This window comes from Leuresthes tenuis, unplaced genomic scaffold (assembly GCF_036924035.1).
Source record: "Leuresthes tenuis unplaced genomic scaffold, fLeuTen1.0.hap1 SCAF_10, whole genome shotgun sequence".
NCBI classification, from domain to species: domain Eukaryota; kingdom Metazoa; phylum Chordata; class Actinopteri; order Atheriniformes; family Atherinopsidae; genus Leuresthes; species Leuresthes tenuis.
Window position 1 is genome coordinate 31,124,529 of NW_027325364.1, and position 20,372 is coordinate 31,144,900.

A 20,372-nucleotide genomic window follows, 5' to 3' on the forward strand; every position below is an offset into this window, starting at 1 on the left:
TATTTACACACAACACTATACATATTTACAAGAACCGAAGACCATTTCATGACAAATGAATGAACATCACAAATCAGACATTCATTTCCTCCTTCGTTTTTCAGTCCACAGTAGAGCCCTGCGCGGGACTGTTTTCTTCACCCCGCTCCCGCTGAATTTCTGACGATTACCACCCGCAACATGTGTGTTACACTCCCGCCCGCAGCCGCAAAACTTTGAGAATTTATGCCCGCACAATAAAAGAAATGCATTGATTTTGTGTCTTCTCCCGTCCCGCAGGAGAAAACACGTAATTTTATAGGCTATTAATAAAGAGATTCACGGACAATTGAGAAACTTCTCCAAATATCACACTTGCCTTGCTTTGTCTTTGTGCTGTAAAGACCTTCCTTGAGCTTCCTTTCCACATCATTTATTGACATCCTGTCGCTAGGCTACATCCCGATCTCAGTGTTTTTAGCCGCCAGCAGTTGACTCGTGAACGAATCAAAACTGTTTCCTGTGCGAGGAGCCGTAACCCGAGGAGTTGACTCGTGAACGAATCAAAACTGTTTCCTGTCCTGCTGACTGAGCTTATGCAGCTGCCGCCTGCCATGTGGCGAGAGAAGGTACTGCATGGAAATTAATTAATCATTTCTGTTTCCTGTCGTGCTGACTGAGTTTATGCAGCAGCCGCCTGTCATATGGGGAGGAAGGGTACTGCGTGAAAACGAACGAATCACTCTCTGAGACTACTCGTTACTCCCGAGTCATATAAAAGATTAGTTAATATCGAACGAATCGTTCGCGAACGACACATCACTAGTGGACAAGCGAGAGGCGGCAGCAGGAGGGACTCGTGGGCTGGCCAGAGATGCCGGAGCAGTGCATTGGTAGGTGTTGGGATGCAGGAGCTTCTGCCCGAAAGCTGTGAGTCCCTGATGTACAATGCACTGTTAGATGTAGGGTCAGGCCCACTCTGGAGGAGACCGAGTGACCCTCCTGTCCGCATAGTTGTCTGCCGCCCATGTTGGGTTTTTTTTGTTTTTTTAGGACCATGTCCGTAGCTGGGACCACTGGGGAGCACCGGGGAGCAGCTGAGCCGACTAATCAGGAGACGGGATTGGCTGGCGTGGTGGAGTGGCAAGGACAGTGGTCGTGGTGCACGGACTGCAATTTTTAGTAAAGTTTTTTTAACTGCTTTTTATTTTAACAGAGGGATCCCAGCTGTTTTTAAGGACAATTTTTTTTTTTTTTAATAAATGTAGTTTTTAAATTGTGCATCTAAGTCTGTGGCTCGTCAGTACCGCTCACATGTAGTTAGAAAGAACTACAATTGGTGGAGAGGGGTGGTTAGTAGTTCAGCGTGGATAACTGCAAGGAAACGACCACCCCCCTCCTTCACCCCATGACATGTACACCGTATGGTATCTTAAAAGAGAACAATTATACCCCTTTTCCACCAGTTCACACAGGTCACAGGCACCTTAATGACATGTCTGTGAAATCATTTGGTCATCAGTTGGAAATCACAGCAGCCCTCTCCATATCTCTGTACACTCTCTGTTGTACTCGCGCGCTGAGGCGGTCGGATTTTCATGCCGCTGAAGCGGCTGCTGTAGCTGTTCACTCCGCCCCCCTGTTGACAACAGTTGAGCACGAGTACTGGTCATGGCTGCCCACACACGGTAGCAACCATATGTTTGAGCCAGAGTCAGACCCTTAGACTGTAATATAACACCAGCTGCCGCATAAATAATTTAAGCATGTTTGTACCCGTATGAACTTGCGGTTTGCATTAGCTCGTGGTAATCGGACAAAAGAAATTCAAAGCACACTTAAATCGCCTGTCCTTTCCCCACGGCTGGTCCCTCTTTTAGGAAAACTTATACTGCCAGTTCTGCATTGTACTGACCCCAATTGTGGAAGCAGTCCATGTCAAAATGTTTGTCACACACCGTGGCCGGAACTTCGCCGTCAAAAATAAACTTTATCCACTCCCGTCATACGTCCTCTGAGACTCGGGTCTTGTGCTGGTCACTGCATCCAACAACAGAGCAACTTACATGCTTCGCTCTCAAATTCGCCATATTGCCAAACGTTTTTCTTCGCTGCGATGAGTGAAATATGGGCGCCTCACCTGAGCTTTGCTATTTTATAAATTGTAGGGCGTGGTGGGTGGACTGGGTGTTGGCCACTAATCAAATGCAAATTTAAACCAACTTAATACCCGCTAACTCAGCACTTCTGGGCTGAATATATATTTATGGTGGTGAAGCAGGACAAAGGGTGTATTTGTATATTATTGTATACTAAGGTACTTATATATTATGTTAGCTTGATTCTATCTTAATGAAAACATTCAAAAATGTCCAGTGTTCTCCTCAAGCAATATATAATAAATATATTGTAATGACTTGCGGGGAACTTCACAGACAAGACGTTGTCGAACTGCTCTTTTATTTTACAGAACTCAATCCCGTTTACAACTCAGTACTGTTGGACCATAACCCACGTGCGATCATCAGCACTGCTTCTCAACCAAACTCAGGAGAGCGCCCAAACCTGCACCCAGACTGGCTCACGCCCACTCTGTCCCACCAACCACCAGCCCACACCTGAGTGACATGGCCTGTGGTCTAGTGATTGGCAGGAAGAGGGGGAAACAGCCAACTGTGTGCTCTTAACCTTATTCTGGGTCGTTACAATATGTTTAATGCACAGTACATTTGGGAGCAGACTGTTGCAATGCAAACTTGTTGACTAATGACTGAAGAATAACTGGCCAAAGAAGAAAATTTCTGAAATTTACCAGTAAAAAGACTCACATTACAAAAGTGTTTTCCTATCATATTCTCATGCTAAATCAAGTAAAGGGCAGTGAGAGATAGAGAAATTAAAATAGCTTTTTTCCCCTCAATGTGCACATCTTCTATGTGCATACATATAAAATGAGAAAAGATGGACCCTCGCAGAGGAATTGAAACGGCATGTGGTCTATTCTGGAGTCCAGGGGCATGCTTTATAATATAACAGAATAGCATATAGAGCTAATTCATTGTACAACCATCAATGGCTTAACAGGTGGATAGCAGCAAGTTTCCTTTTTAAAAGTTTTTTTTTAAAAGGAGAGGAAATACTATAAACTCAACTATTGGATGTCTGCGTGTCTGTTGGCTGAGGACAGCTTCTTGTTATGGCAAGTTGTAAAAAACAGGGCTTTAGGCTGATATTAGTTCTCTGGTCATTTAAGGACAACTCCTGATATCCTGCTTCCATCCTTGGGTCTCTTCAGCTGAACATTTGGAATGAAAATGGGGGAAAAAAAAAAGAGAGAAGAAAAAGACTATTGTTCTCTCAGAGTTTGTGCAGACAGAGCAAGAGAAATAAAGATTGTCAACACAATATATATTTGTATGTATCTGTAATATCAATGAGCAAGTTGAAAGATTTATACAGGCTGGCAAAAAGTATGAAGCACTGGCGGTTGTCGGTTCATACTTGCTTTCTCTTAATTCTCTGGTGGATTACCCGTTTTAATCACTCTTACGTAGAAGCTAAGTAAACTTACAAATTATTTGTTTAGAAAAATTAAATATTACACATTTAACAACAGTATTGTTCCTCTATAATTGCACAGGTGTAGTGGGTCAACGGACCTATGACAGTCATGTTAGTTCTCTTTTGTCTTTCTGCATGACAAAGCAAGCAAGAGTGTAAATGAGGACAATTATAAAAGCAAGTCATATAGAAACACATGTATAGGCTGCATAGTCACACTTCTCAGGTGACAGTGGCGATGATGCAAGACTGCAAGGATGATCGCAAATAGAGCAAAAGCCCCTCAATGCCTCTTCCGGGGGCACCGTCATAATTGTTCCCCTGAGTCAAGTTCACAGTAAAAGACCTTAAAATCAAATTTGGTGGCCAATGTGGGAACACTTCAAAAATGTGATTTAAAAAGGTTTGCAAACTCATCCTGGTCTCCAACTGAGTATGCCACATGTTTGTTATTCTAGAACAGTTGGTGGAAGACGATTTGGTGAGTGAGGAGCAACAGCCAATGGAAGTACAAGCAACAAGGTCAGGGTACACAACAGGGTTAAAGCAGTAAAAGGAAAATAACAAACAAACATGCACGATGGATTTCACCAAGCGTGAAGAAACTAGGGTCTGCTAAGGAAACTGAGCAGAATTTGGTAAAATGTTGGCAAGACCACCCGTGGCTCATTGATGGTTCCAGGATGCAGTATCATGCCAGACTCTCTCAAGAGAAGCCTCTGAAAAACTGCCAGTTCTCTTGTACACAAAGTGAATAAAAAGACTCATGTAGCACATGTGTTAGAAATATACTTTATGCTACTAAGACCTAGGTTCTGAGGAGTAATAAAAAGAATGATTAGGAGTGAACCACTGACAGATTTATTGCAGCACACACACAAAAATATTCTATATAGAATATCTGAAATATCTGTCAGATATTTCAAGTCGGGACCAGGTCAGGCACTTTCAGCTGTTGTTCTTCAGATGTTCTGTCTGACGGATTTGCTTTGCGGTAAGACGTATTGCATCACTTCCTGTTGCTTTGTGTGTGCACTGACATTTCTCGCTCCTCTTGAACTACAAATAATCACCTTATTTCTCCCTATAATTTACACATCTGGCATAGTTAACTCTATCACATACTTGTTATTTTCTAACGCTCACTCTTACAGATCTTTAGTCTTTATTTTTCACTTTTTAGTGGTGTGTCTTGTTCTCTAGTTTAGCATGGCTACCAGTTCTCTTCCTCCATCTCCTGCTTTCACCTGCTCCGTGTGTCAGATGTTTAGTTACTCCTCTGTCTCCTTTAGTGGTAATGGTACATGTAACAAATGTAGTCTTTTTGTAGTTTTGGAGGCAAGGTTATCTGAATTGGAAGCTCGGCTCTGCACTGTTGAAAACCACCCGATAGCGAGCCAGGCCCCTTTAGCCAGTGCGGAGCGACCTAGCCTCGTTAGCTCTGTTAGTCGTCCCCTAGCAGATCCCGAGCAGCCGGGACCTCAGACTGGCTGAGTGACTGTCAGGAAGAGGAGTCATAGTCCTAAAGTCAAGCCCGTGGTTCACCATCAACCTGTCCACGTTTCAAATAGATTTTCCCCACTCAGCGACACACCCGCTCAGGACAAAACCCTGGTAATTGGCAGCTCTATAGTCAGAAACGTGGCATTAGCGACACCAGCGACCATAGTCAAATGTATTCCAGGGGCCAGAGCGGGCGACATAGAATCCTATTTAAAACTGCTGGCTAAGGATAAACATAAATACGGTAAAATAGTTATTCACGGTGGCGGTAATGACTCCTGGTTACGCCAATCGGAGGTCACTAAAATTAATGTTGCATCGATGTGTAATTTATCCAAAACAATGTCGGACACCGTAGTTTTCTCTGGACCCCTGCCAAATCTGACCAGTGATGACATGTTTAGCCGTATGTCCTCATTCAATCGCTGGTTGTCCAGATGGTGTCCAGCAAACAACGTGGGCTACATAGATAATTGACAATCTTTCTGGAGAAAACCTGGTCTGATGATGAGAGATGGCATTCATCCCACTTTGGAAGGAGCAGCTCTCATTTCTAGAAATGTGGACGAATTTATTTGTCATCCAAAAATATGACAACCCAGGGTTGAGACCAGGATGCAGAGTTTTGTATTGATCTTACACACTTCTCTGCGGCTTCCCACCTGATGCTTTACTCCAGTAGAACTTGACTCTCTTGTTGACAGCACTATAACTTACTGAAATGAGGAGGCTTACAGAAAAACAGTAGTTCCCTCTAAGTGCCCTGTGTAACTAAGGAGTGGAAAGGCTGCAGAAGCAGCCACTGTGGATACCAATGCATTGGGCCTAAGGCTTGGTTAAAGATTGATAACCACTGTGCAGCCTCACTAAAACCACCAAATAGAATTTTTTCCCCACCAACAGCAGGAGCGCGTTAAGCGTCACTGTCAGGGATCGTTAGTGAGGTAGGCCCCAGATGCAGTTCTTTGAATTAAAAAAAGGTTTATTCCAAAAAACAGGGAGCAAAAGGCAAGAACATATAATCTGTGCCAGATTATCAAAAACACTAAGCTGTGAGAAAAAACTAAACAAGACTATGAATAACAAGACCGTGAGAAACAAAGCAAGACAAAAACAAGACTATGAAAGCGAGACAAGACTATGAATAAATAACTATGAACAGGACTATGACTATGGCTATGGCAAGACTATGAGGCAGGAAACCATACTTAGCTTTCATGGACAAGACATGAAGGGTTGGTGGGGATTCTGCAATGAATGAAAGGAAATCAGGAGACTAAATGCTGTGCAGGGAGTGATTAGTGAATGACGTGCAGCTGATGACAATGAAACAGGAGACGTGAGTGAAGCTGATGGCAGGGGAGAAACATGACAAGAACCGAATCTAAAAACATGACAAAAACCTGAAAACATAAAGCTCATGTTAACAAAACATGAGCTGTGACAGTCACAGCTCTGAGGGATCAGAGCCTCCATGAAGGAGGGACCACTACCTCCAGGAAACAAATATAATAACATGAAAGGATGGCATCACACAGTCTTCTGATTGCTCTGCTGGGGCGGTTTCTGATAATCACGACTTTATAAGATAATTACTCGAGTGATTTATTTTTGATTGGACCGCAGCTGTATTGAGAAGGAGTTCTCAGCAGTGTTTTGGTCAACAGTTAGAAGTGATTAATATTGTCACTCATTGTCTGTGAGAAGTTGCTGTCAGCTTCAAAACCACTGTGCAACATGTTAAAGTTGGTATACGTGTGTTTTTGTTGACAAAAAGTAAGCTTTAGCCTTGAATGCAGTATGCTCAGTAAAAGTGATCACATCTACTTCTGTGTTGTGTTCCTATAAGTATCAAATGCAGCTGGAGGTGTTGAATACCCTTTATGACCACAGACTTATTTGATGTGGGATTTAATGCAGATTAAACCCTTTTCCATTACACTTAAATGCTAGCGTTTGTTTGTGTTTTTTTACTAGTGTAAAATGGCTAATAAAAGTTTGTTGTTTTTCTAAATGGACATTGATCTACATGCATCTGTCGTCTGTGCAATTACAAACATTTGGGCTTCATTTGGTCGGTCTGAAAAGGATCTGGAGGACCCTTATGAACTGGTGAGGATGATGGCATTTACATCATACAGGCCACAGAGAGAAGCAGGGGAGGTGTAGCTTCCAGCTAGAGGCTCCCGTGGACTGTGGTCTGTGTATTCATGATGGACAAAGTCATCATTAATCCAGGATGCTGGCTCAGATTCCATCAAGTTCCTAATAAAAAAAATGGCAACTTCTTTCATCAATGCTGTTTGTAAATTTTTCCCAAAAGTCCTTATGCTATCAGATAATATCTCATTAGCTAGATTCTGATGAGTGTGTTAGATGTTCCTCTGAAAATAATTTTCTTCTTATTCAAACTAAATTGACTCAGTATTATATATATAATTTATCCTATGTTGATTGCTATCATATTTACATACTTCAAAGTCTGTTTTGTAAATTAGAATCTACAAAACGTCTGTAAGATGGACTGTCAGAGTCTCACCTGAAAACACTAGTAATATTTACACAAAGGTGAACATGAGGTCACCAGGGACTGAAACAAATAAACAAGTAAAAACTCATAATGGCTTCAAATGGTTCACAAATCTGTCGATTCTTTATTACTGTCTAAATGTGTGTTATGACTTATATGAGAAACACTCGACATGGATTATACCTTAAAACAATTGACTGAAGATCCGCTACGAACGACAGGCGCCGTAAGATCTCATCACTGCAGAACACATCACTACATTTGTGTTGTTGTCTGTCTGCAATAAAATCAACTCCAAAAATACAAATAAGAAAGCAAGTGTGACCTTCAGAGATTGCACTGAAAGACCAAAACCAACACCAGAATAAAAAAAGTGTACAATCTATCCAAGTGTCCTTATACTGGACATTGAAGCTTTACCAGCTCTAGCCCTGTTGTTACATGTTACCTTCAACATCCCTGAGGTGGCTAAGGTGATGAGAGTTTCCAGCAGAACATTATTTGTTCTGAAGCATCTTTCTGTGGCTCTGCAACAGATGGCAATGACTAACAGTGCTAACAGCCAGCTCTGAGTCCTCCTCTGGGTCACACAGGGACACATGCTTACTTATACTTATACTGGGGAATAAGCTATTTAACCTAGGGCTGCTTGCATCTGTTACACTGAAAATTCCAGAATGCTAAGAATGTGATTGCATAACAAAGAAAGATCTGAGGGTACTGAGGTGATTCAGAGTTGTGTCTTACGCCAGCAAGAGGGAGGACTAACTTTAATCCTTTAATGTTCTGCTCTAAAGAGCACATTTTTTCACCTCAGACTTTATATCTTATCAAAAATGTGTGGTAGTAAACCAACCTAAACCATCTCTACCATACAGGTAAAGTATGTGATACTAAAAATAATATATATGTCATGTCCATTACTCTTTTAAATTTTACTTCAACCATAAAGTGTCTGCCAACCATGAGCGATACAAAAAAAACATTGATTCTGATCACTAATGCCTCAAGGCAATAAAAAAATATGAATAACCATTTTTACTTTGCTAGGATGCTGAAATACAACATGCAGCATTTCATACTCTACTAAGAATTAAAACACAAACAAAAAAAAAACAAAAAACACAACATCTCAAAGAAACAATGTCATAACTATGGATGCACAGGTATATTAGTCTAACATCAGTATGGGCTGATATTCAGTTTGTTGACAGCCTATCGGTAAAAACGATAACATAAGCAGTTGCCGGTGCTTATATGATGTAGTGTTGACTTTGCCCTGATACTAACAGGATTAGCCTGCAGCAGGTTCAGCAAATATCCAATAGGTGGCAGCTGAATTATAGCCTCTATAGTAAGAAATTTATTTTTCAGAAGAACGTTTAGCCAATTTGATTAGCCAATCAAGTACTAAAAAGTCATTGAGCAGCATGTAGTTTAAGGGAGCTTTTGAAAGTGTTCATTTTCAGACAAAGGATATTTCACATGTGAAAGGTTATAATAAAGGATGGTTAAAACATTGAAATGCAAGAAGTTGTGCTCATTCAAAGATAGCGTGATGAAGGGCTTTTACTGTCGGTGCATCCTGAGACATAACAACTGTTTGACCAACAAAGTGCTCTCCCTCTGTGCTGCATTTCATTGTCAAACAGTGCTAAAATGAAGCAGAGAGGAGTAAGAGTCTAAATTCAATGTTGCCTTTAATGTTGCATAATGTTAAAAAACGAGATGCCATTTAGTAAATTCAAGTCACAAATCATCCTCTTGGGGGAGAAAAACAAAACTCTCAACACACATTCTTGAAATTGAAGGTTTATCAACCACTAAAACACTAGCACTTTTTTTTAAATAATAAAGTTTATGTAAATTTAAATGCACATTTATTATTGTTTGCATTAATTTACATAATTACCAACAAGTTTGGGAAAAGAAAAAAATGGTAGCCAGAGAGATTTTTGTGGCACAAAAGGCATGGTGAGGTCGGGGTGCACCAAAAAGAAAAAAGATAGGTGCACCAATACTAAAAGTTAGCCTGAAACTCTAATAAACTGCATATCCTTTGACAAGATGCGGAATTTACGGAATAGTTTCCATCCATCCATTCTTCGTTGCTTTAAGGCGCAGGCTAATTAAGCATGCGAGCACTCTCCACCATACATTGACATGAGCACTACATCCAAAAGTACAAAAGTGTTTTAGTCTTTTAATGATCAAATCATTCTTTATATTCAAGAACATTATGAATCTATTTAGTACGCCTTTGTGTGCATAGCTACAAATTTAAGACAAAAAACATTTATTACTATCCATCCATTTTCTATACCCACTTAATCCGTCGGTTGGGTCACAGGGGGGCTGGAGCCTATCCCAGCGGTCATCGGGCGAGAGCCGGGGTACACCCTGGATAGGCTGCCAGTCCATCACAGGGCGAATTTCTAGTTTCTATAAGTAATATTTGTTAACTAGAACCTTCTGATAATGTACAATACAAGTGACTGGTTGTTTAAAGACAAAGATTATGTAAGACCTGAAATGATAAATGAACAATACACTTTAATCTGACTCATTGTTCCCTTCTATACTTTACTCCAGTTTGACGAGTTTTGCTGCTGTACTGACCTTTTAACCTCCTGGGGGGCGGGAGGGGAACATCCAGTTTGATCCGTCTCTGATGAAGTCGCAAGTGTTCGCTTTATTTTGATATCGAGATGGTTTATGCAGAGTTTGTAATTGCAGAAAAATACTAAACTCACTTTGGGCATGTCATTTTCGAGCAGGAACCCCAGAAAGAATCCTGATGCTGAACAGGTTAAGCCATATGATTTTGAGTGTTGGTTGCCCTGGAAACTTTACATAGTGACCCCAGCAAAGAACAACGTAATGTCTCTTCTAATGCTAATAAATTTTCCTAAACTTTCAGAATAACTCTATATAGAGACGATATGAAATATAAAGAGTGAAAATACTGATCAGTGGGTTACCAAGGGATCTTTTAGGTACATTTTTTGTACCATTTCTGCTTTCCAGTGGCATTTTGCACATTCTACCTTTATCCTACCTTTACACAGGACAGCACTTGTATGAAGCAGCATGTGGAGCAGGCTGATGGCAGTTATTATTCTTAAATATTTACTGTGTTGCCACAAACTTATGACATCACTGATGTATCATATTCCATCATTCTCACACCCACCCAGGGGAGTTATCTTATGTACTGTTCACCACACCAAATAAAAAGAAAACATCCAAAGGTGTGAAATCGTGTACAGCGTGACTGAAAAGCAAAAGACAACAAAGGCCCACTGAAGACATCATTCATCACATTCTTGTGGGATCCAGCTCTGTCACGCTGACTGCCAGTTGAATGTGACAAATCTGATTAACTTAATCTGGCCAGGCATAAACTTTATGGTCAAGATGTTGGACACACAAACACATAAACCACAGAGAATGCGGCAAAGGACAGGAAGTTGATGTCAGTAACAGGGTTGCTCAACTGCAACAGGGGCTGCCACTAATGGACATGCGCTATTCTTCATTTTTGGATGTGCGTTTTGTTTTGCGGTATAGGTGAATACAGACATGTTAAGAAACTTTTGGCCTAATCTGACAATCCTTACTTGCAGAATACTATGAGGAGATGAAAGTGTACTGCATGACAACTGTGCTAAACAACTGATGTAAAATAGAAGGAAGACTCAGTGCTGTTGTACGATAGGCTTTATTTCAGCCAAAGCGGGGAATGAGGGACATGATTTCCCTTAAATGTTAGGGAAATACAAAAAAATAGGTCAAAAATATGTCAGGTCAAATGCATAATGTTTACATATCATTAAAAAAATCCTTATGATCCTTAATGGAAAAATTTATTCGGACTTAAAGATTTTTTGCTAATTCTCAACAACACCATGTTGATGAAACCAAATATCAGTCACCCCTTTTAAATTTTGGAATAATTAAGTCAGTTACAAAATTTGTTAAACAAACTTGTAAGTCGTTTAAGAATGCACTGAGACACTAAATGCATTTTTTTTTTTTATCTTTAAATAAACACTGAAGATTTTCAGGTTGACAATCTGGTCAGGACTTTTTCCACAGTTTCTGTTCACACATGCTTCCCAAAAAGAAGGTTTCTGATCAATATGTACTGTTCAGTGAGCAGAAAGAAACACACATGTTAAGTCAGCACCTTACTAGCACAAACATGCATTCACTTGCTAATTTGCAATAAATGCTCTGCGAAGATTTGCTGATAATTTTGCACATTATCTGACCTGCTGATGTTCCAGAAATTTTACCAGTGGATTGGTTTATATAGTTTAGAATGAATGCTGTGGAATTTTGCCTTTGCAACATTTTATGACTACAGAGAACACAGGTACACCAAGTCATGTATACCATGTGTACCAAGGCATCAATAAATACAATAATTTTAAGTTAGTTTTTAATGGAAAAATAATGTGTCTTTTTTTATGTTTTAATTTCAATGCTGTTGCATGTGTCTTGGTTTGTCAGCGCAACACTCAGACGTTACTAGGGCTGAACAGATTTAGGATATACACTAAGGGAAGGTTGCTTTTACTAAGCGTGCTGCCTCTTTCATTTCGTTGATATGAAATGACACAAGGCAACATACATTTTTCTACACAGCATGTTCAGCCAAGAGAGGAAAAGATTTTTCCACTTTTTTCATCTTTTACATCCGTTTAAAGTTTTTTAAGTTTATTCAGGCAGCTTTTAGACACATTATTTCCTCAGATCTGTTCTGCAAGTGTCTCCCATGGTTAGGGCTGGGTACCGAACTTTGGTTCTTTTAAGGCACCGACCAAAATAATTTGGTAGTACCGAGTATCAAAACATGCCTCGTCTTTCTGTGCTAAGTTTCGGTACCCAGAGATTAATCACGTGATCAAGAACTGGTCATGCTACCCTCGATTGGCTGTATTAACGTTACACTTGGCCGCATGCAGGAAAATGTGGATACGCCCACAGATGCGGTTCACGTGTATCGGCGTTGGGAACTGTAGTTGTGTATATGTGTCGTCAAACCAGTTATACATTGCCACCGAGGTCAAAGGCGTGGCTCCATTTCACCAAGATTAATGCCAATAGTGCGCAATGCAATATATGCCAAAAAGTCATCGCTGCTAAGGCCAGCAACACGACTAATTGAGTGAATTATTTGATTGTGCACAAAATAAATTTAAGAGCAGAAAGTTGCTCCGTGTTTGACTGCAAGAAGGGCAGACCGCAACCATCCTCCTCTCAGCATTCAAGTGAGCCTGTGGACGTCACAGAGTCCGAGCGGCATAATTCAAAATCTCCACCACTGGACTCGGCTTCATCTAAGAGTAGCGTGGACGGTGTAGTGTGTGGCATTTTAACAGGTAAATTAACGTTCAGCAAAATCCGGCAGTAATCTCAATGTTACTGCAACTTAATACGTGCAGAAAGCAGACACGTTGACTTTTCTCAAGAAGAATTGTGAAGTGAAAAGTATCCTCAGTATGTAGGATAGTATTAGACACCAACCTGTCACCTCTTTGCAACTGTTTTGCACTGGAAATTATTGTGAGAATGCTGGAAATTCTCACTTGTTTTGTTTCTCTTTATTATGGGTGCCCCATGCCATAGGCAGGGCACACATATTACTATTGCTCATACTTATTATTTTTCCGCTTCCGTCACGTTTTTCGGCGCGCTACTCGTCCCACAGCGAAGGTCCGACTAAAATAAAAAATACATGGCTGCGCCGATGGGGAGAGGTGTGCTTGTATTTTTCTCTCTCATTACTCGACCGGAATAGCGGATAAATGGGAAAAAGCGGGCAAATTGTCAATGGGAAAATGAATGGAGAAGGCCAAAAAGAGGCAGTTTGGGGCTCGAAGAGGCCTCTGAACTCAGCCATACAAGGTCACACACACATCATTCAAAGTTTGTGTGTGACAGGAAAGACTCAGCTTTAACTGTGGTAAAGGGCTTGTTAATAGCTTATACGGCTTTGACACAACGGCAGTTTACGTTTTAGGTGTCCAGAGGAGGTCGTCTCATGTCAGTTACACTGTAACTGTCACTCTAAAAATCTTTAAAAGAACATTTCTCGAACAAATGCCTCTCACGTCCAAAATATCTGCCTGATCTGGATAAATTATACATCAAAACGTAGGTATTTTAGTTGTCTTTCACCCAATGTGACTGTCATTGAGCTTGGCCTCACAGGTTTCTCACAAATCACCTGTGAGCGCAAAGAGGGAACATTCCATCCCATTATAAAACGGCCGAGCCCTGAAATCAGTCGGAAAAATCATTTTAAAACTGCCATAATAAAGGAGCCACGGGGGTTAGAAGAATAAAAATGACACCGCTGGCTTCCCCCGTCCCTTCTGGCGCTCACGGTGAAAGAATTATTCGGATCCGACTTCTACTTTTCGAACAGCGAGCGTTTGTATCCAGATTTCTGCCTCAATATGAAAACCCCATGATTTTAAGGGGACAAAGTGAGGTGCAGATTTGGCAGTTGGCAGTTGGCAGGCACAGCTGTTGCCCATAGCAACTAATGCTGACCACACCCAAGAAGGCTGCCCTGTTCTATCACAGCTGATGAGGGCAGAGCCAAGATGGCTGATGAGGGCAGAGTAAACATAGCAGCAGGAGGGCAATAGAGGGCAGGAGGGCAATAGAGGGCAAGAGCAGAGCAGGAGGAGGGCAATAGAGGGCAAGAGGGCAATAGAGGGCAAGAGCAGGGCAGGAGGAGGGCAATAGAGGGCAAGAGCAGGGCAGGAGGAGGGCAAGAGCAGGGCAGGAGGAGGGCAATAGAGGGCAAGAGCAGGGCAGGAAGAGGGCAATATAGGGCAAGAGCAGGGCAGGAGGAGGGCAAGAGGGCAATAGAGGGCAACATTAGGGCAGCAGGGCAAGAGGGCAAGAGCAGGGCAGGAGGAGGGCAATAGAGGGCAAGAGCAGGGCAGGAGGAGGGCAACATTAGGGCAGCAGGGCAAGAGGGCAAGAGCAGGGCAGGAGGAGGGCAATAGAGGGCAATAGAGGGCAAGAGCAGGGCAGGAGGAGGGCAACATTAGGGCAGCAGGGCAAGAGCAGGGCAGGAGGAGGGCAATAGAGGGCAATAGAGGGCAAGAGGGCAATAGAGGGCAAGAGCAGGGCAGGAGGAGGGCAACATTAGGGCAGCAGGGCAAGAGCAGGGCAGGAGGAGGGCAATAGAGGGCAAGAGCAGGGCAGGAGGAGGGCAACATTAGGGCAGCAGGGCAAGAGGGCAAGAGCAGGGCAGGAGGAGGGCAATAGAGGGCAAGAGCAGGGCAGGAGGAGGGCAACATTAGGGCAGCAGGGCAAGAGGGCAAGAGCAGGGCAGGAGGAGGGCAATAGAGGACAATAGAGGGCAAGAGCAGGGCAGGAGGAGGGCAGGAGCAGGGCAGCAGGGCAAGAGGGCAAGAGCAGGGCAGGAGGAGGGCAATAGAGGGCAAGAGCAGGGCAGGAGGAGGGCAACATTAGGGCAGCAGGGCAAGAGCAGGGCAGGAGGAGGGCAATAGAGGGCAAGAGCAGGGCAGGAGGAGGGCAACATTAGGGCAGCAGGGCAAGAGCAGGGCAGGAGGAGGGCAATAGAGGGCAATAGAGGGCAAGAGCAGGGCAAGAGCAGGGCAGGAGGAGGGCAGGAGCAGGGCAAGAGGGCAAGAGCAAGGCAGGAGGGCAGCATTAGGGCAGGGGCAGGGCAGCCAACATGGTCAAACAGCTTCATGCCAGCTGCTCATGAGACAAATGCGCGCGATAGCGCGCACTCACTCATAAATTTCCATTTTTCTGAACAGATTAATAGGTTCATGCCAGCCACTGACGAGACAAATGCGCGCGATAGCGCGCATTAACTCATGTTTTCCATTAATCTGAACAGATTAATAGGTTCAGGCCAGACCCTGATGAGACAAATGCGCGCGATAGCGCGCACTAACTCATGTTTTTCAATAATCTGAACAGATTAGCAGCTTCATGGCATCCCGACGACACAAATGCGCGCGATAGCGCGCATTCACTGATATGTTCTCCATTATTCTGAACAGATCAACCGGGCCTTATGTGTCTAAAGCAGGCAGATTTCACCAGAACAAGCCTGAATCTCATATTTAAGACTGGATTATGATCATATAATGCTTGACTGGCAACTACCAGCTTCTCTGTGTGTGTGTGTGGACGGGCAGAAGACGGGCAGCAGCTGGGCACCCATCAAAATTTCTTCAGAAATTTTCTAGTTATTATTATTCCGTATGTTTTTTGTCTGCTAACTACTTCTGCAATCTTTTACCGATTTCTCCAGTTTTGGTATCAAAATGTTCAGCTCGTTCAGGAGATGCTATATCTTTTGGCATTTATATATTTTACACTTTTTAAACTATTCAACTTTGATTAAACTTTTTTCATCTTTCAAATGAATGGAAAGTACTTTCAACTCTCCAAAAACTCCCTACTCTTTCCAACCTAACTTCTTCAACATACTTTCAGCTAGAGACACCATTCAAACTTTAAACAAGTCATAAGACATTCAGCTATTACCAAATGGTCCAGCTTTTTCAAATATTAAGCCAGTTTTGAAATATGACAATTTCAAAAACATGAACATTTTTGCTCCTTATGAATGAGCAGCCAGCAGAGGGGCACACTGATCATTTCAGCTTGTTCTGACATTCAAACAAATTCCTCTAACTTTCATACAATTTAACTCAGAGAGTTAAATCATACCTTAAAATGTAGGAAAAGTTGTCCTCTTCAGCTCATGTAACTACTAAAGAGCTCACATTTACAGAATTTCAGCTATGAGCCTTGAAGCAAGTGAAACCTTTCAAATTCTCTCATTAACTCCAATGGAATAAAAACTACATTGCCACATTCCTATCACTGTGATGACATCACTCTTCCAGTCCCCTGCTACATATTACACTGCAGCCATTTTAACTATTACTCACTTGATTTCTGTTCAATTTTCTCTAGTTTCAGCTTTTTGAGCATGGGCAACTAATCACATTCAGCTCGCGAGCATTCTCACTGCTGTTTCGCAGGAACAGCTTTTTCCAGTTTGTTATTAATTTTTTCTGTAAGAAAACTGCTTGGATTGGAAAAATAGATAAACAACTTTATCTATCCCTTTGGGAGGTTCCCTCTGGAAAATTGAAATACTGAGCTGAAATATGAAACTGATTTGTACTATTATGTGTAATGTAATTTCCTTTTTTGTTAGAATTTATATAAAATTGGTATAAAAAAAAAGTATCATTCAGGAACCAGTATCGAAGTGAAGGTATCGGTATTGGTATGGAAAAATTTGATTGATACCCAGCCCTACCCATGGTTACTCACCAAAAGCTTCCAAAGGTAACTGAAGCAACTTCAGTCTCTGACTTCTAACTTAACAGCTACATGCTACACGACTCTGTGAAGAAAGAATTGCTGGACAGCTTCTGTTTAAGTTCTTCAAGATGACATCTGGTAGCAACTTTTGATCTAGTAAAAACAAGCATTTTTTCCTTTTGACGCATGCAAGTTTACTTACTTGACTTAGCCTGCAAACCATTAAATTCCATACAATTAAAGGGCAAGTAAGGGGTGTAATGACAAAATGAAAGCTTAAAAGCATCACAGAGTGCATTTTCAGTAAAAAAAAAAAGAGCAAAGTATTTAAAAAATGAAGAAAGACAAAGCTTTGAAGAAGCTCTGCGCAACATAAAAAAAGGCCATTTGTTTTGTTAGATAAAACAATTTACATCAGGTAAAACACCAGTGCTTTTAACGCCTCTTTGAAGGGATCTCATACAGATCTTATACAATGGAGACAATTACGCACAATAATATAAACCATTTAAAGTTGTGCATCAACATGAAAATATAGACACATTAAAAAAAGGGAGGTGGGGCTTGGGGGGGGGTAACAAATAAGCACACTATGTGCAAACATACCAGCTTGAGGCAGCAGACATATTAAGGCCACAACAAAAATCCATCTTATTCCTTCTGTCCGTGGAAGAGTAAAAACAGGCAAATAAAATGACTCATCTCTCCATGAGAAAACACTGAAAGAGGAGAAACTTAGATAATAAATACCTCAGATAAACACAGAAAAGAACATTCAAGACATGCATTGAAGTTCTACTAAACTCACACGGAAAATATGAATGGAATGGAATTGTCTGTGGATGTTTAAGTCATGTGCTTCATGTACAGTATACAATTACTTCACGATCCTGGGGGTCTGAGTGGTTCCTCATTCTGGAAGTACTTCACAGTACAAAATGCACAGGTCCACAGTGGCATTTTAAAAAAAAGAGTCTCGACAGAAAGCGAGGTAGATAGGTCAGGCCAAATGGCTCATTTCCTTGTGCTGTAAGCAGACATTAGAAGTGACACTCCACATGAAACGACCTGTTATGACTCCTTAATCTCTCAGTTCAGTCTCTCGGCAGCCGTAAAACTGCAGTGAGACCAGAAGCTGACTAAGGAAAATGAGCGCGATAATAATGCAGTTAAAGGGATACACTTCAGAGTCCTTTTAGAGTTTTGGAGTCACTGCAAGCTGATGTTGCTCTGAATTAATCAACCAAAGGCCACTGTTACTGTACAGTGGAATATCTCTTCTCATTGGCTTTTCTAAGCAGGGATGTTCTTCGCTGATTTAAGGCACAGGCTGATTAAGCATGCGAGCACTCTCCACCATACATTGACATGAGCACTACATACAAAAGGACAAAAGTGTTTTAGTCTTTTAATGATCGAATCATTCTTTATATTTAAGCACATTATGAATCTCTTTAATATGTATGCCTTTGTGTGCATAGCTACAAATTTAAGAATATGTATTACTATTCATCCATCCATTTTCTTTCCCGCTTAATCTGTCGGCCAGGTCGTCGAAGGGCTAGAGCCTATCCCAGCGGTCATCAGGCAAGAGGCAGGGTACACCCTGGACAGGTCACCAGTCCATCCCAGGGCCACACAGAGACAAACAACCATCAGTGCTCACACTCACTCCTAAGGACAATTTGAGAGTCACTAATGAACTTAACATGCATGTTTTTGGATGGTGGGAAGAGTACGTGGAGAGAACCCATGGGAGAACATGCAAACTCCACACAGAAAGGCCCCAGGTGAGGATTGAACCTGGTACCCTCTTGCTGTGAGGTGATGGTGCTAACCACCACACCGTGCAGCCCATATTTATCACTATTACTACTTGTATATATGTATATTTAAACATCTACTTAAACAACGTTTCATTGTTATTGATGAAGGTGACTGCTGAGCAATAGTGTCATCATCCAAGTTTACTGCTGTTATCCTGAAACACAATTACACGTGTCTGTCTCTATGATGACAGCCCACAATTATATAACTCCAGATTACTTGTCATGCCTTACAGCTGTGATAGCACTCTAATGCATGTGTGCGTGTGTGTGTGTGTGTGTGTGTGTGTGTGTGTGGTTGCAGTCTAATCTAACCATCCAGCCTAATTTGCCACCTGTCTTTCATTCACTCTGCTGCTTTTTTCAGTCTGTTTACAGGATACTTTTATTCTTATCACCTACTTTGTTGAATTGAAAAACAGTTAACTTGAGAGTAAAAATTACCCCATCACATTTTGGTATACATGGATACAGCAAAATAATACTGCAGCTAAAGTATGCACCAATGTATCTTAGTATGATCTAAAGTTTGATTTTAAAGAAGAGAAGTAAATAATGAACTAAATGATAAAGTATTTTTGTGATTGAAAGACACAAAGACTGAAAGAGATTTAAAGAAACATTCAAAGAAACAGCACAAATAAGACATCTGTAGCAGATCAGTCTGAGGTAATCTGAACAATTAGGCTGCAGGATTGATGCCTTAGTGCGTCAGGCTCATGGAAGTCTCTTTGTTCCGAGACATCTTGCGGAGACACAGGAATGGCTGATATAGCTATTTAGATTATCAAAGACTGTGCTGCTGCAAATATGCAGCTTGCTAAAGCCACAACTCCAGAGAGAAACACACCGATTAAAACCAGTTCCACCACATGTCCAGGTCCTCATCACCCTTGGACTTTTGGCCACGGGAACCTTTCAGAGAGAGAGAGGTTGGAGACAGATTGGGTGTGTCCCAAACTTCTGTGAGGCGTGCGCTCCCCTTGGTCATCAAAATTCTCATCAGTTAATCACCTATGGTACATCAAATTCCCATACACCGCTGTCGAACAAGCACAAACTAAGAGGAACTTTCATGCCATAGCTGGACTACCAAACATAATCGGAGCAATAGACTGTACATATATACGCATCAAAGCACCCGTGCTGTTGTGGAGCACATTATTGGTCTGCTGAAGGTCAGGTGGATGTGTCTCGATACAGTAGGGGGCAAACTGATCTATAGCCCAGAGAAGCCATGAACAAGGACCCGAACCAGCCCAGGCACACAACATGAAGACCCCCTCATGGACCGCCTCATCAAAGTGCCATCATGATGAGGCAACAACTGATAGCACGGCTTTAGTTGTACTCATCGAGCGCCTGGCCATAGCGAGACGTTTTTTTTTAAGCCATTTTCATTATAAACCATTTCCTCTTTATTTTGGTGACACAACGAAACACAGGTGACACGGAATTAACAGCACTTGTAATTTCTTCCCATTTTTCGCTTTACCAGGTCCTGTAATTCCACTGGTGACACTGCTAAAAATGACAGATTTTCCTTTTTGGATCACTGAAAGCAGAATTTCAATCTCAGCGTCCGTAAAGTTGTTCTTTTTTTATATATATATATATATATATATATA

At 41.7% G+C, this 20,372-nt stretch overlaps 1 protein-coding gene across 3 annotated transcripts in view; it reads right to left on the reverse strand.

The window, feature by feature from the left end:
• LOC140316885 (low-density lipoprotein receptor class A domain-containing protein 4-like) overlaps window positions 1–20,372 on the reverse strand; it is a 360,196-nt gene that overhangs the window by 249,964 nt on the left and 89,860 nt on the right. The window lies entirely within an intron of this gene.